This window comes from Carassius auratus, chromosome 28, assembly GCF_003368295.1.
Source record: "Carassius auratus strain Wakin chromosome 28, ASM336829v1, whole genome shotgun sequence".
Classification (NCBI taxonomy): domain Eukaryota; kingdom Metazoa; phylum Chordata; class Actinopteri; order Cypriniformes; family Cyprinidae; genus Carassius; species Carassius auratus.
The window spans coordinates 319,062-335,490 of NC_039270.1; positions in this window are offsets into that span (position 1 = coordinate 319,062).

Here is a 16,429-nt window from a genome sequence, read left to right on the forward strand (position 1 = left end):
TTAACAAGCAATAATGAACTCTGACGACTTGAATTAAAACAAAGAACTTGTTTACTGTAGTTTCAGGCAGTTTACAGGGGAATGAATTCTCTTTAGCAGCATATAAAATACTAAGTTCCCTTCTTAGGGAGCTCTCAATCTGAATAGCATTATGGGCAAATGAATTCTTAAAGGGGAACAGCCCAATTAATTACTATATATATCGTTAATGTTCTTATTATTGAAAACAATTAATTAAACATTGTACTAAACATTTATGACTCTCATTAATCTAATTTAAGTTACAACAATAGACTAGATGTTAAGGTAACACTTTACTAACAGGAACAGTTCTCACTATTAGCTAGTTGCTTATTAGCATGCCTAATATTAACATATTGTCTATTTATTAGTACTTGTGAAGGAGTTATGAAGAACAATCACAATTGATAGCGAGAATTGGTCCCCAAACTAAAGTTTGACCAAAATCGAATCCTAGAAACACAATGATTTGTCTGTTCAGGTGTCTGAATGCTGTCAATAATATATCATTAATATTACAGTAAAGAACCGCCTGAACTAGTCGTCTATGACTCTTTCTAGCATCCAGAATAATGCAGATAAAAGGTAAAATAGTACTATGATTTATTTATAACTGGAAAATGACACCACGTCCGGACCAGACGCAATGCGACAAGGATTCAGTGACAAGCAATTTGTCTGTCGCAGCTGAACACGGAAACGGCGTTGGGTTTCATTTTGTGGCCACTGGCATTTCCATCCTCGCAAATCTCTCACCCACAGTAAGAGCATTAGTAGCAGATAGTTCTGCTTAGCTTAGCAAACAAAACCAGTAATGCCACTTGTTTATTATTTTCCAGCTTATAGAATACAACTGCCTAATTATTTAAACATATTATAAAACTAGGAATTTTCCCTGGAAGAATCTGCATTCTGTGTATTCTCAGCTAGTAATAAAGCCATAAAGCAACAGTCCATTTTTGGCCTTCACTTTAACAGCCCTATAATAGCTGTTGCACAGTTCCTTGTGTGTCTTTCTTGGCTTTGCTCTTTGTTTGAAGATGCAGCCATTATCTGGCTCTTATCTGCTTCTGGTTTCGAGTTAAGTGAAACGCCATGTGGACGCACTGAATGAGGAGTCAATCCCTCCAGATAAACCAGCGTGCCTCTGGACGAATCCCACCTGTAGACAAAACATCAGACTCCCACCGACCACACAAAGGTGCAGCGAAGTCTGAGCTTTCAATTTGTACAAGAAACCTAAATACTGAAAAAAGATTTCTTCTGTGCAGAAAATGTAAGAAAAGGTGTGCAATTATCAAATCTATCAGAAGCAGGACTATGTCTTGGGTGCCACTTCCCTTTCTGGTATTCTTGCGGTGATCATGTGAAACTTGCAGGCTTTACTCAAGACATGAGTTGACAGAAGTGATTTTATCACACTAGCATAATTTTAACACTTGTCATGTAATGTAATGAGGCCTTGTGGCTGTGCTTTTGAAACAACGCATATTTTAACCACTTATGGAGCAATGCCTTGTCTTATCTATTTATTCATTTTAGAGAATGAATTATGGTGACCTGCTTTATGGTTTTTTAATGTCTGAATCGGCCCATTTAATGAATCTGTTATCAGAGTCTTGAACAGCTCTTTTACTTTCCTCAGTGCTTATGTCATCTTAATGAAGAAGTGTTGACTGATTATTGCAGCCTCCCATATTTATCCAGAAATACCCCCATCTTTTCGTCCGTATATTTATTAATGAGTTGATGCGTTGTTGTCTTGGCTTCTTTCCAAAGCATTTAAGTATTAAGTGTGAAACGGGAAAAGACATCAAGAGTGTTGTCTAGCTTGTTGTGTTAGTCTGGTAAAGTATGATTAGCAGATGCAACAATCTGTACAGAGTCTGGCTGTGCTGCAGATAAGTAAGTGTCTGGCGTGTGAGTGTGAAGACCTCAGCGGTGACTCACGCAGATGTCTAGAGCTGTGTGTGTGTGTGTGCTCGGTTGAACTCACTGATTCTGTTGGAGGTTTGCACTCGCTTCTCAGCCCTGGTTCAGTCTGGGTCGACAAACCGCCATGACTCACGGGTTTATCAGAGAGCTCTGTGACCTCCGGTCGAGCCGCTGGGTCGTGGCTCTGTAATTAAGCTTCTAGAGTTCCTATTGACATTCACACAGGTGTGTCACATCAGCTTCACCTCCCCACAGTCCTGTGCCTTTATCAGAGCCCACAGTTACCAACTGTGCACCAATTAGTACCGACTTATTCGATTTTCAATTCAAACCTGCAGAACTTTATCTTAAGCCTCCTACACACTGCACACTTTTAAGATCATCGCTGGTCACACTGTGCGACATGGATCTAAAAAACTTGGGTACCACATGCATGTAGACAGTACGATGATGACACCTATTGAACACACATTTCTATAAAAGAATAAAGCATCATTAGCGTCAAAAGTGGAAGACATTAGAGCTTGAGGTTTTTATGATTTAGTGCCATGTTGCGTCGATTTTCATCTCGCATTTTTACTGGTTGCTCAGTAAACTTGGGTCGTAACAGAAATTTGAATCAGACTGAGCAGCAATGAAATTGGAAATGAGCGAAAAATCACTGTATCTGTTCCTGTGATGATGAATGGACTGATTCAGCGCCTCAGTTCCTCCAGCAGACACTGAACTGAGGAAGAACTTCGACTCGGACCAAAGACTGATGAGCTACTGATATGAGCATGCATAAACCAAGCACTTTAATGAAGAGTCAAAATCAATGTTTTTATGGTTTCTCTTTGTTTACGTAAAATGGTGAGATGATGAAGACTAGTTTACTCACTTTATGTGCATTACACATGAAAAACATCCAAGTTTCCTTGCACAGGCCAATCTTTTCGCTTCATAAGACCTCAATATATCGTGGTTATTAATTTTGTGTTGCCTGTATAATTTTAGATTCTCAATGTAAGGGTTGCATTATATTAATCCTCAAGGACAATGATTTGAGTTAAAAATCTTTACTGTCCTACTGAACAAAGAGAGTCACCTACATCTTGGATGGTCAGATTTTTTTTTTTTTGGTGAACTATCCCTTATTTGTATCTCATATGTGGCCCTGGAGCACAAAACCAGTCATAAGGGTCAGTTTTTAAAAAATAAGCTTTCCATTGATAGGACAATATTTGTCTGAGATACAAGATACTGATGTTTACTTATCATTATCCTAATGACTTTTGGCATAAAAGAAAAATCTATAATTTTGACCCATACAATGTATTGTTGGCCATTGCTACAGATATACCAGTGCTACTTATGACAGCTTTTGTGCTCCAGGGTCACACACAAACAAAAACGTTCATTGGTGTAATCACATTAGAAACAAAATCCCATTTTTTCCAGTTTCTGCTTATGTTGTTACAATGCACTAAAATATTTGAATAAAAACAGTTATATGGCCTTGAGTTCTGAATTGCAGTGATTGGGCAACACCGCTGACTGTTATAGGTGTTATGAGCTTGTTGGAAAATCCAGCCTTTAAGTGCAAACACTGGCATCGGCGTTCGTCATCTGCGTGCCGTTCAGAACAGGACGGAAACATTCTCTCCTGAGGAATTTCTCACCATCATCTGCACTCAGAGGGAAGGAGAGAAGACGAGGAAAAACCAACAGCAGGTCAGTGGGATTGAAGTGCTAATAAAAGCTGTGTAAGCACTTCCTGTCGGCCTCCGACTTAGAACATCACATTCAAACAACACGGCAAACATATGGTAATCATGACAATCATATTCTGGAAAATGAGCAAACATGAGTGCAACCACAACGCTGTAATTATGGGTGGGAAACTAGATTATTTTTATAGGTCTGGAGTTCTGATTTACTGTTACTAAAGTCAATTACAATTGGAAACTAATTAGTATTTGTCAAGTTTTAATTGTGTATTTTACGTATTTTTGATAAAGAAGAATAGCCGGAACAGCTTGAGACTGCTGACCTCAAAAGTAGGAAATCCGTACAACGTTAAATGTATGTAAAAAAAAAAGCAGACAATAGTGCACTGATGAGTCACTTTTCTTGAGACATAGCAAATATATATATAAATGCTGCTCTCTTTGATGACAACGGAAAACAACAGTGCTCATATTTTTGTGGTTTATTACCTGCCTAACAAGAGAGTGGAAAAAACTACTTTGGCTGTCAAGTATCTCTCAACATTGTCTATAGTTTTACCGACGTCTGTGGCCTAGCGCTGTTGAACTGATGCTTGTTGCCCTGTGTGTGTACAGACAGATGGACTTCCTTTGCTCAAGCTTGATTTGTGCACTTTGAATCTTTGAGTTTTTGGACTGAAATATGAAGAGTTAAAAATAAGCATTAATTAGCAGTGCTGGGGAACTCTGCGCTTTTCTAAACATCTGGGCTGGTGCTGTCAGCAGACGGGACGTCACTGGGTGAACCCCAATGATCTCATCAAGCCGTCATCCAGCTCTTTCTCAAATCACGGCCAATCAAGGAGTCATCTGTGGCAGGCGTCCTGCGACTGACTACAGACTTACTGCATTCAACCCAAACCCACTTTACAGAACGAACTCACTTTTCATAGTACTTCACCCACCAATCTCTGTATATCAAAGTCAGTAATATTATTAAAGTTATCCTCTCTACTTTTGGTATTTTAGGAGAAACAATCTTTGGAACTTTACCGAGAACTCGATTAACTGTTGTGAGCAAACCAGTTTTTCCTCTGGGAAGCTGCAAGACTTGAAGCTTTGAAATGAAGTTTTTAGTCCCACTGTCTGCGCTCTGGTTCCTACAGCCTCTTTCCGCACCTCCACCAACACCCTCATTTGTCTGATTTATATTGGAGGCAATGAGGCCCCGCGGGGCCCCTGAGAGAGATTTATCCCCTGTGTGAGTCAGTGCACTGCTGTACCTCCATCTAATTACCCCGCCACCCAACACAGCCAATTACAGTCCTATTACACCATGCTCCTTAGACTACGAGTCACTAAGAGATGGGCATGCTAAGCTCAGTTTCTGGGTTTGATATTGTTTGAAGAGGTTGCTCCGAATAAAGCAGGCAGGAGTTTGTAAAGCTAGAGCTGCTGAAGCATGCTAGCCAGAGGCTTTGATTGAACTAAAGGCCATTTCCTTCTCTGGCTTCCTCAGAAAACATACCACATAATAACAGTGTCCTTCAGACCAACTTTTGGCATTTACAAAACAACTGTGTTCTGCTTAATACCATGCAAAGTAGTTCAGTATTGTTTTGCAGTGGACTCTCCCGTTTTTTCTTATCTTTGGAGACTGTGGCTGTGATGAGCATTTCAAGGAGAAGTTATTAATCTTGGACGAGTCCAGTGTTGACATGAGACACTCCTCTGTAAAGCTGGCCAGGAGCTGAAAGCACTGATTCTGGCCAAACATTAGAAGAACGAGAAGGCCTTTCTGAAGAAGGCATCTCTTTCCAAAGCGTCCAGTTCTACGGTTGTTTTTCTGCATGTTGAATTTCTCTAACAAGATGAAGAAAGCCATGCGTGCTCACGATTTACAAGTATAATTGGCTGTAGGTTGTTCCCCAAACCCCACCCTCCCAATCACAATCACTTAGCGTAAACAGAGCGCAGACCCCAGTAGCTAATTTCCTCCGTCCTATTTCCCTCGGCAGCCACTTCACTTCAATTTGTTAAGACGTCTTATTAAATGTGCCGGACAAAGTGGACGGCCCCTGCATTTCAGTGAGCCAGTAAAGAGGGTCAGAGTTGAGCTGGGGGCTGCTCTTGATTACGTGTCGTGATTGGCGTAGCAATTAGCGATCATTGTGTTTGTGTGTTATTAGCTGAAGCGATCGCAGACAGGCTACACTTCCATATCCACTGTTGATTTGTTGTGTACAACCTCTGAAACCGGATCGAAACAGCCGGCCGCGCTGTGCCAGAATCTCGTAAAGTTGCCACGTCCTGTAAAATTCTGAAAGGGATACTTATTAGGGCTTTATGCATTAGTGAACTTTATTTTATTAGTTTTTAACTCCTCCCGCGGGGGTCTGTAACTGCCGTTGTATTTTCAGACCACTCTTTATTTGTCATTACGCTGGCTTCTCCTGTTTACTGTCCCCAGCTTCACCCCCTCCGGCCTGCGCTCTCCCCCTCTTTGAGAGTGAAATGGCTTTGCTAGGGCACCCTACACCTCATCAATCATCCAGTCCTTCGTTTGCCTGCTCGCTAAAGCCCAATTTTCATTTTTCACGTGCGCCCCCTTTCCTGCAATTATATGTCGTCCGAGCAGCAGCGTATGAAACACTTTTGCAGTTTGTTTGGCCATTTGAGAAACACTTTAGCGTGGGCAGCGGTGCTTGTTCCTAGGCTCTGGATGATTGTAGCAGCTTATTGAGCTGCTGATTGTTATGAGCAGAGTTATTTTGGAGCACGTCCTCGCTCTTTGAAAGCCAGATGTTAGGATGTACTACATGTTTGGTGAACGATCAATTATTGCCATTTTTACGTTAGGCGAGTTGCATATATATGTGACCCTGGAGCACAAAAGCAGTCTTAAGTTGCTGGGTATGTTTGTTGCAATAGCCAAAAATGCATTGTATGGGTCCAAATGATCCATTTTTCTTTTATGCCAAAAATCATTAGGATATTAAGTAAAGATCATGTTCTATGAAGATATCTGGTAAATTTCCTACTCTAAATATATCAAAACGTTATTTTCGATTAGTAATTTTTATTGCTGAGAACTTTATTTGGACAACTTTAAAGGAGATTTTCACAATATTTAGATTTTTTTGCTCCCTCAGACTCTATATTTTCAAAGTGTTGTATCTCGGCCAAATATTGTGTTATCCTAACAAATGGAAAGCTTATTTATTCAGCTTTCAGATGATGTTTAAATGTCAATTTATAAAAACTGACCCTTATGACTGATTTTGTGGTTCAAGGTCACATATAATGAAAGACCTGCCAATAATTTTGGGTTTGCCGCAGTGTAATTGTTGCCATATTGTGTAAGGCATATCAAGGCTTTGTTTGGCAGAGCCAACATTACAGTTTAATTCAGGCAGCAAAGCTCAATTCTCGATGCCACAATTGCTCATTGTCAATGCAGCCTGAACACACTGTGAAATAACCACTCGTGCTGACGTATGTGTTGATTTACTGGGAGATCTGAGCATGTGTGTAATACTGGATTTAATTTCATGGGTTTGTCAGTGTAAATGCAAGATTTTGTCACTTGATGACTCTTGATGGCTGACACATGCACACATGACGTAAATATGATACTGTGGATTTTGGAGTCCTAGTTCAAATCCAAAGTTCTGGAGAAGGCGGGTCATTTGAACCTGTCAATCATCACACAAAAGTATACATGCACCTTTTTAGCTCACTAGTTTTACAGTTTTTCCAGGCTATTTACCAAATTAATTAAGTGTCATCCTTTCATTTGATAATACAGTTGCTGACACGGATGCTGTGCAGTAATATACACTGCAGCAGGTGAAACTGTCTTATATTGCATTGTGTATTTAAGACAATCAGAATCCAGGACTTCTTTATGAAAACCTTTGATAAAAACAACTTAAGTTAAGAACTACGCAAGAAATGTTGACAGTCATTCAAAGCAAATTCATTAAATATATATATATATATATATATATATATATACATACATATATAAGATTGAATAATAATAATAAAAAAATTAAGTTCACAAAAAAAAAATTAAGTTCACAGAACACTAAACTACTCTTTGTAAAGTTCTCAATGATTTACGACAATTTGTTTCTAGGTGTATTCTCGTAGCCAAGCAAAAGGTATCATATTTGCAACACTAAAGCATCAAAATATTGAATAGTGTTTACGCTAAGTTCATTTAAACACTTATGTTTGAATTTATCTTATTTTTTTTTACAAATAACGTTCGCGTGCATCATCTTCACGCTTTGCTATTTAAAATGCGCAAAATGCTGTGTAGCATTTGCTTCTTTGATATGTGTTTTCCAATGCATCTTTTCACCGATGCATCTGATTTCATTTCATTTTGTGATGGTGTCTTCATTTTCCGTGTGAGAAGCTTTTGAAAAAAAGACCAATTCACGCAACTGAATGTAGAATAATTTGGAGTTTTGGCTGAAGAGATCATGAAAGATTTTGGCGATCAAGCCACCAGCAGCATCACATCCCACAATGCTCTAACCAGACAGCTTCACCCATCACCAGCTAATAATTTTATTTAATTATTTTTTTACTTCATTTAAATTACTAATTTGATCATTGTTAATTAGCAAATTCATTAATTTATTCCTAATGTTGTGTTTATTAGTACTAAAAACACAGAATGTAGTAGATTTACACACAAATCAAGACTGAAAGTAATTGGCAGAAAGATGTTGAAAAATTCAGGGTAAACATGAAAGCAAGATCGAAACCAAACTTCTTTTACTGTTAGTATTTGTGGTTGTGAATACAGTATTATGCGGTACGAAAGAAAAGAAACAGATCAGGCATGTGTAGGTATGTAGGTATGTGTTTATTGATTCAGTAAAGCACACGTGAGGAGTTAGTGTGAGGCACTGATGAATTGGTGTGTTTTTTTGATTGGTTGTGTTTGAAAAAGGAAATCAAGATACTTCCTGTTGGATTTTTGCGTGCTACATAGAGAACTGTGTGTTGTGTTTTACAAAAAGTGTATTATTAAAGCCAAAGAGTCAAATGGCGAGAATTAGCGTATGGTTTTGTAGATTTGTTGTGGGCTTTCTGTCAGGGTTCCCTTCCTTTTGCCCATATATGGTTTAGTTCCTGTTGTTTTCTGTTTTCGCCTTCAGGTTCCTGTTTGCCCTTTTTGGGTTCTGCTCATTACCTTGTTAATTAAGTTAATTATCAGTACACACCTGCATCAGTATGACCCTCATTAGTCTTCCTCTTTTGCTCTGTGTTTGTCGGTTAATGTAGATGTTACTCTGTGTGTTAGCGCTTCCTTGTCATTGTTGGATAACCCATTAAAGGACTTTATGATTGGAATTACTTACGTACCTATCCTAAAAGCATAGTTGTGACACTAACATATTATTTTTATCTTGTTTCCTGTTCATAGAGTGATCCAGACTAAGCCTTAACCAGGCCCTTGAGTCACCGAACAAACGCCGCTCATTGATGGGACGGGACTCGTCTCTCTGCGGTGGAGGTAAGAGCGTCTGAAGAGTATCACCTTAAAGTGGTGTTGGTTTACAGCTGAGCGCCTGCAGACAGAAACTAAAAATAAACCACTTTCTGACGTCTGGTAAAGGAAAAACACGCAAGTTGTATGTGGATGTCAAACAGTAACCTCCAGTTAAGACACTCACTGAAATAATGACGTGTTTTCCACACTAAAGCGTCTTTACACCACAATTAAAGTGCCAAAGGACAGTGAGATTTCACAATGGATTCCATGAGCATGTATCATGTTGTCCGGCTTTCTTCCTCGTATAACAAGAGTAGATGTTTATCAGAGCACTCTTGCTTCATACTGTGAAATCCAAGCTTCTGGATTTCCAAATACATGAAAAAACTAAATCCAGGGACCGGACTGGGGTCTTCTACATAAACTGTTGAGTTGTTCAGTGATATTTTAGCTTAGCTCTACATCTGAAGGCTTTCTGGCCTCCGTCTGTTCAGGATACAGACAATTAGCTGTTTCAGCTGAGTTATGGAGTGTTAGCTTCCTTTTCTTCTGGAGCGAATGCTGGTCTTATGGATGTCGGAGAGCAGTATCTGTAACACCAGTATAAACGGAGTGTGTGTGTGTGTGTGTGTGTGTTCAGGTGGATTGCTCCTCTGACATGTGACCTGCTAAACAGCATTCACATGAGGGAAAGCTGGCCGTAGCCCATTTATTCCAGCCCGGCTAATAACCCCGCATCTGGGCATTCAGTGCTGACCAGAGCTTGGGGGAGACCACACACACACACACACACACAGACGGCCAGAGATCGGATGTGATCGGATGTAACTTGTTGACACTGTCCAGATCTCAGAAAGCCTATCATGAAGCCATCTTTCATGAGGTGTGCGATTGTAAAAAGCAGATTTTACTGGCCTCTTCCTCACACATCCTGGAGAGTCCTGAGATGAGTCTAAACATGCGAACACCAGCCCTCGGTTCGTATGCGATATTTGTGGACCGTGTGTCAAAACTGATTTTCTTGGCTCCGCGGAGCCCCTTGATTTCTAACGAGAGACGTGTGACCACCTAGTCGACAGTATCTTATGCGTGTCCATGCTGAAGGTTCCTCTGCGTGTTTATGTAGCAGTAATTGGGGACTGATAGAGCTGCTGTTTTGCCAAACGTTCTTCTGTTAATCCAGAGTTAGAAAAACTAGACCCGGCCTGACCCCAAGCCTCGGCCCCAATCAGCGTCAGCCGATCATAACTCTCAACTGTCCTGTGTGTTTTTGCCCAAACCTGTCAAAATATCCTTCTCTCTCCCTGTCAGACGTGTCGAGGTGATGGCAACAAGACCTTGGCTGTAATTTCCAGAAATCTGTCGAAAAGTCTTAAATTATCTTTAATTGGGCCCTGAGTTGGGTTACAGCGGGTTGCTTCCAATCACAGCCACACGGACTGAGGAGCTCGACTCGCTTCCAGCTGTGCAACAATGGCCAAATGAGTGCTTACCAACATCAGAGCCACTGAGCACATTTGTCCCTGGGAACCTTTGGCACTGCCATGTATATTTTGGTAAACGGTTGTGGCGCGGCCCATCTGTAAAGACAATGCAGTGCTTTGGAAAGATTCCTGAGGCAGAAATGATTTTATAGCTTATAACTCTGAACCGATGTCACTGGAGAGGCTGAACCATGTGGGAGAATCAACCGGGACATTTTCTCAAAGATTAAAGACAAGGGCCCTTTCAAAGTTCACCTTGTTTCTTCTCTACAATCCCTTTAATATCTGGATCAACTGCAATCTGAAGCTCTCGAGCAGCCGGTCTTGTCGTTCTCATGGTAGAGTTGTGTTACCTCAGAGGCTGTTCACACGAACATTACAGTCCAGAAGCCACTCGTTTCCAGTCAGAGATCGTCAAACGTAGCGGTTATCTCCAACATGATTCGTCTACAATGAGATGTTGTAGGTGAGTCTAGGTTCCTGGAGGTTTTGGAGCTTCAAAGTTTCCCCCAGCATCCCATTTATACCTTTTTATGACCATTATATTCTGTAGTATTTAAGTAGTCCAGTAGGTTCAGCTTCAAAGTATGTCTCTGTGATGGACAGCAAGGCAAATATACTTATTTATCCAAATGTTTTCCATTTTTTCTATTTCATTCCATTCATTCTCCAAACTGCTTGTCTTATCTAGGGCCCCTTCACCGGTCCAGAACCAGGGGCCTTTCTGCTGTGAGGCAAAAGTGCTACCCACTTATTACTTCTCTCATTAAAACTAAAGCTAGGTGCTCCACGCTTGGTTTGAATGATTGGTCCAAACCCAAGTTGGATTGCTCCTGGATTTGTTCACATTATATTTTGTTCATTACAAACTGAAAACTACATTTTCGTCATCAACAGGTCCGCAGTTTACCCTTGTTCCTGGGTACCAGCAATGCTGGAGAAGACTCGCTTATATACTATGGTTTTTAAACCAATGTTCTAAAGAACATCAAGTCCATTTCTGCTAAATCTACAATTTATCATGACTGGATTGACACGAACTGCACCCAAGACCAATTTTAAGCCGACTTGGACAGTGTTCATGGGTGCTCACCCAAGCTTGGGAAAAAAAGCTTTTACATCATCCGAACCAACCAAACTCTGATGTCAAATGAACCTGGGTGTGCAGCAAAGGGCTTGTGTGACGGATCTCATACTGAAAGAAATGATGTTGTTCTTACTTCAGATTTTTATCGCTTTCCAGTACATTCTTGAATCGTGATGCATTTATTTGAGATGTATTTAGTCGTTTTTGAAAAATGTAACAAAATTAAGTGTTTTTCTTAAAATGAGAATAAATATTTGCCAATGGGTCAAGACAAATTATCTTGTTTCCCCTTTGAATTAAGGTTCTTTTTCTAATTCCATTGGCAGAATAATTTTTTTTTTTAAGCAAAAACTAACATTAAGATTTTTTTTTTTTTTTTTTTTCGGAAAACAAGACTTAATATTTTAAGTCATTTTGCTTCTCAAGTAAATGCATCTAAATTCAAGAATGCTTAGATGTTAAGTAGAAAACAAGACATGCAGTATAATTACATGTATATGGAAGCCCGTTTCAATTTTTTTTAAAGATGTTATTGTGACTTTATCTCACAATTTATTTATTTTTTCACAGATTTGAGATATAAACTTGCAATTGCAAAAACAAAATCGCAATTGCAAGTTTGTATCACGCAACCATGAGTCAATTGTGAGATCAAAAATCACAATTAAATTTTTTTTTTTAAATATATTTTTTTAAGTGGCAGAAATGGGCTTCCACAGATGTAAAAAATGAAGATGCATTGTAAACATGCCTATTATGTGCTAAATTCAACTGATGTCTGGTATAAAATGGAACTTTTCGGCTGCCTGTATTACATTTTTAGGGTTGTAAGTTCACATTAGTTGTACTATTTTGTGTTGTATAATGTGACGCTATAATCCTTTAGTAATGAATGACCTTGACGTGCTCTTATGAGAAGCACCTTTCATGAGTAAGTTCTTCATTCACTGAACAGGCAGCGGTTGATTGGGTGTTATGTGTCTGGACTGCAGCAGTGTCTCTGTGTTTGCGTCCCTCCCTTCTGTGTGTCCAGCTGAGGACGTCTCATCGCAGCTGATCTCGTGAGAACGGCCCGTCCCTCCGCTTCTCTCTCCAGTCCCGTCCTCTCTGGAGCTTCAGCAAACGGCAGCGCTGATCACCTCTGTGTTTGCCTCCAGTCCCGCAGTACTGATTTAGCTCAGCGGCTCTGCGTTTGCCTCATTAACTCTGGGTGGCCATGGACTTTGATTATAGGAAGTGCCCGAGGGCTTGGGCTAAGACAAAGCAGTCAGAGACTGATCCATCACAGGACCGACACACTGTTTTGTCCCAGAGATCTGGAGCATTACTGCTTGATCCTTTCAGTCCAGCAGCTGTTCTGATGCTCTCAGAGCCCTGGCTCTTTCACAGTTCAGGAGACTTTGGCCTGTCCCTGCAACCAGTTTTAGAAAATGGAAATTTAGCTAAATTGAACACATTTTTTCAATCACCGAAATAGCACTTTAAGTACACTAGGGAGAAAAATACTTGACATTTCATGTGCTCCCGTTTCAGTGTTTTTAGCTTTACTGTTGCTTCTCTAAATCTCTTATCTAAATCATTGTGTTTTGTCATTACAAGTACTAAAAATACAATAAACATGAATGTCACAGTTTTGTGTAGTGTATTTGGCATCCAGCCGTTTGGCTTCTGTGCTGTGAACACCAGTGACTTGTCACACTACTGTATCAGCCGGCTCTTCTTCTTCTTCATGTCTGCTGCTGAGATTAGGGTCTGTCCGTTGCAGATGAGACGTCATGCCACAGTGACACGGTGCTGACAGAAGGGATTAGTGCAGTGATCTCAGACAAACACCGCAGGAATCTGTGTGACACATCAGGCGGGAAAGTGAGATTCCTGTCTGTAGTACAAGGGTTACATCGGTTAGCTTCTACAGCAGCATTGTAACGAACATGACATTTCCCCACTGACTGATTTAACATGATCTGAAATGAGTAGCAGCTATGCACGACTCGCATCAAGTGCTTGGTTTCAATCAGCGTTGGGGTAAAACAAAATCTGATTCCTTTTTTCAAGTAACTAGTAAAGTAACATGACTTTATTACATAACTGCAATGAAATATCAGAGATGACTTTATAAATGAGTTATGCAAGTTGCTTTGTTTTGTCATGGCAAATTGATTTATATAGCACCATTATTTACAACCCATGATTGTCCAATGCGCTTTACAACAAGATAAAAATGAAAACAAGAAAATTTAAGGCAGGAAAATTGTTTTGTTATTTATGCATTTCCTTCGTTTCACTTTTGCTGTCTTTACAATTAACAGATATATATATATATATATATATATATATATACAGTACAGACCAAAAGTTTGGAAACATTACTATTTTTAATGTTTTTGAAAGAAGTTTCTTCTGCTCATCAAGCCTACATTTATTTGATCAAGAATACAGAAATAAACATTAATATTGTGAAATATTATTACAACTTAAAATAATAGTTTTCTATTTGAATATACTTAATAATTAAAAAAAATAATGTATTCCTGTGATGGAAAGCTGAATTTTCAGTATCATTCCTCCAGTCTTCAGTGTCACATGTAACATCAGTCGATCACATGATCATTTAGAAATCATTCTAATATTCTGATTTATTATGAGTGTTGGAAACAGTTCTGCTGTCTAATATATATTTGATGTATAAAAGATTAAAAAGCTATCACTTTTTATCATTTAACACATCCTTGCTGAATAAAAGTATTGATTTTATTTAAAAAAAGAAAGAAAGAAAAAATACTGACCCCAAATTTCTGACCAGAAGTGAATATTGTTATTATAAAATATTTATATTTTAAAAACATAGCTTATTTTTTTTTATTATTATTCATCAAAGTATCCTACAAAAAAATCACATGTTGTGAAAAAATATGAAGCAGCAGAACTGTTTCCAACTTTGATAATGAATCATCATTAGAATGATTTCTAAAGGATCATGTGATAATGATCCTAAAAATTCAGCTTTGCCTCACAGAAATAAATGATAATTTAAAGTATAATAAATTTAAAAACTATTATTTTAAGTTGTAATAATATTTCACAATATTACAGATTTTCTGTATTTTTGATCAAATAAATGCAGGCTTGATGAGCAGAAGAAACTTCTTTCAAAAACATTAAAAATAGTAATGTTTCCAAACTTTTGGTCTGTACTGTATATATATATATATATATATATATATATATATATATATATATATATATATATATATATAACATTTACGTATATCATTACTTTCCTTAAAAACGTAACTAGGTAGCACAATTTGTTACTTTTTCATGGAGCAATACTGTTATGCATTACATTACAAGTACATTACATTAAAAGTAACTTTCCCTGACACTGGTTGCAATAGAGTAACGTTTTGGTTAATAGAACAATAGAATCCTTTTGGTGTTTGCAAACAGGGATTATGTCCATGAACTAAACAAACGAGATTTTTTTTTTTATTAAGTTTATATATCCAACATTCTGACATTTTCTCACAATTCAGAGCTTATATCTCAGATTTAGAAAACAATTTAATAATAATTTGTTCACTCTTTTCTCCTCTGCTCAGAATCATGAGAATTGATAAACTCGCTCTAAGTTAAAATGCGTAATCAAGTCAGAACTAGAAGATATAAACCTGCATCTGTGAGAGAAAATTTGGTAAATGTTATGCAAAATGTTTAAATAGTATTAATAAATATATAAATAGTAGGTTTAAATCGTATTTAATGCTGTAACTATTACTACTAATACAATATCTCTGCATATGTAAATACATATTATGTCTAAAATGTATTCTTTCAAAAGTAGGGTAATCATAGCAGGTTTTATCCATAGTCTGTCCGTTTGAATAGGCGATGCCATCTTTGTTGTTCTGTAGAAATGGTTTGCATTCATTCAAAGGCTTTTTTTTTAATTGTAATCCATGGATTTCCTCTCTTGTTCCCAGTGTTTTTCTGCCAGTGAAATAACTGACGTCTACTCCACATACAGGAATCAAGCTTTCCTCTGTTCTAACCCAGCCATCTATTTTTAATTTCTTCAACCGAGCACCTGTGTATCCGCCTGAGAGGTGCTCCTCATAAACCCCCACTGACAGACACGTGTCCGTCGTTCTGGCCTTATTACAGCTGGGGTCAGAGGTCACGCCGCTGGCCAGATGACAGTGCGCTGTCAGGGCAGCTAATTGTAGGCCTGTAGTGCTGTCATGTGATTATCACATTAGTTCTTGAGGAGATAGAGTTTCATGATCTCATTGTGACATGAACAATGCCCTCCATTCGATTGGGGAGAGCCGATAGCGTCTCCTTCAGATCTCCATGCGAAAGAGACTGGGGTCACGTCTCGGCTTGCGTGACTGATCATGATTATTACGCTCGGGCTGTTAAACGGTTTAATAATATTATTGGTAACTCTTTAGAAGAAGGAACACTTATTCACTATTCACTACGACTTTTTCGGCAAATTCCTTATTTACTGCTTGTTAATAGTTAGCATGGTAGTTATTAGATTAGAGATGTAGAATAAGGCATTCACGTGTGCTTAAATACTACTAATAAATGTCTAATATTCTGGTAATATGTTAATAAGCATCTTATTAACAGGCCCTAAAAGAACGTGTTACCAAATTATTAGTTAATTTCGCTAATTTTTCGCCAAGTTTTT